Source organism: Mandrillus leucophaeus, unplaced genomic scaffold, assembly GCF_000951045.1.
Source record: "Mandrillus leucophaeus isolate KB7577 unplaced genomic scaffold, Mleu.le_1.0 Scaffold11698, whole genome shotgun sequence".
Classification (NCBI taxonomy): domain Eukaryota; kingdom Metazoa; phylum Chordata; class Mammalia; order Primates; family Cercopithecidae; genus Mandrillus; species Mandrillus leucophaeus.
Genome location: NW_012099985.1, coordinates 1 through 1834, shown reverse-complemented (window position 1 = coordinate 1834; position 1834 = coordinate 1). Strand labels below are relative to the sequence as shown.

General features: G+C 53.2%; 1 pseudogene; it reads left to right on the top strand.

The window, feature by feature from the left end:
• The first annotated feature begins 822 nt into the window (after positions 1-822).
• Positions 823-1613, top strand: LOC105553635 (annotated as a pseudogene).
• The last annotated feature ends 221 nt before the right edge of the window (positions 1614-1834 follow it).

Below are 1834 nucleotides of genomic sequence, written 5' to 3'. Positions count from 1 at the left end.
CCACGGTGTTCGGGGGTCTCTGGGGACCGACGTTCCACGGTGTTCGGGGGTCTCTGGGGACCGACGTTCCACGGTGTTCGGGGGTCTCTGGGGACTGACGTTCCACGGTGTTCGGGGGTCTCTGGGGACCGACGTTCCACGGTGTTCGGGGGTCTCTGGGGACTGGGACTCCAGTGTTCGGGGGTCTCTAGGGACTGGGATCCAACAGTGTTCGGGGATCTCTGGCCTCTTCTGCTGACCTGGGCCTGTTGTTTCATTTTCTATGTTTAGATATAGGGTCTCGCTATGTTGCCCAGGCTGGCCTTGAACTCCTAGCCTCAAGCAGTCCTCCTGCCTCAGCCTCCCGAGTGGCTGGGATTACAGGTGTGAGCCACCGCGCCCGCTTAGGCCTGTTTTGTTGCCCTGTGTCTCTTTCTACACAATGACAAGAATTAAATCCCGATGAGGAAAAATGCATTGCTGCAGAAAATCACTAAGTTGCACTATTTAGGTCATCTTTAATATCTCACCTATTTTATTATTTCATTCTGTTTTTCCCTTCAGTAGAGGATGGGGGCAAGAAAACATTTTCCTCTCTTTCTTTCCTTCCATCTGTCTTCAGTCAAAGAGCACTGCATGTTGTAGAAACTCAAGAGTGAGGAAGAAGAGGTTTGCACTTCAAGCAGCTGTAGTCATTCAACTGAAAGGAGCTGTGACTCAAGCTTCTAAGCAACAGACCTGTCCAGGCAATGCCCCCCAGAAATCCAGAATGATTCTCCCTTTCCTAAATGTCAGATCCCTCAGCACTACATCCGTGTTCCTAACACTATGAGATTTAAACAGCAATTGGACAAACCCAGGGTAAAGGGCCATTTCCAGTTGGGGAAAAAGAGATACTTCCCCTCCCCTAAAGTGTCCAGGGGACTGTGACCGGCACCGTGGTGCGGCGGCTCAGCATCCACGGCATGTCTTCCCATCTGCTCCTGACGGCACTGACAGGCAGGTGGGTGCCCCCTGCTACGTCGCGGGTGCTGCACCAAGCACCTGGCTCGGCATCTCCACTGGTTTGCCCGGTGCTGCTTTGTTACGGTGCCAGAGCTGGGACGGGGGCCGGCCACCCCCACTGGTAACCAGGCTGGCTCCTCCACCGGCCCAGTCACTCCAGGAACGCCGAAGACTCAGAGCCTCGGGTGCCTTTTTCTTCCAAATACAGCTGGCGTCTCCCAACCCACTCAACCCAAGCTCAGATCGCAGGCAGCTCCCAGGCCGGCACTGTTCTGAAGCATATGGTCATTCGGGACGGATACCCCCGCAGCTGCTGCCCCCGCCGTCAGCAGGGCGGACGCACACCCGGGGCTCAGATCCCGCAGGCTCAGGTCCTGCAGGCTGCACCCGCCCCTGGCCACAGTTTCCCTGCACAATGGGAACGGCAGGATGAACTTCATGTTTTCAGAGAGAGCAGATTTTTGCTTCTTTCTAAAAATGCATTTAGTTATTTTGGTACTGAAAATGCAAGGAAACAGCCCTATATCTGGATCCAAACACATTGCTTCTCTCTGAGTCTTCGAGATTTACAGCATATAAATTACAAGCAGCCTGAGAAAGGGGAATTACCCCCAGCTGTCAGCTCAGACAACCGAGGCCCAGGTAGGTGGCTGATCCAAGATCACTGGATACTATATGGCTGAGCTAGGATGTAAACCTTGTGCCTCTGTAATACAGTTACTAGGATGGCTGTACTGAAACCTTGTGCCTCTGTATTACACAGTTACTGGGATGGCTGTACTGAAACCCTGTGCCTCTGTATTACACAGTTACTGGGATGGCTGTACTGAAACCCTGTGCCTCTGTATTA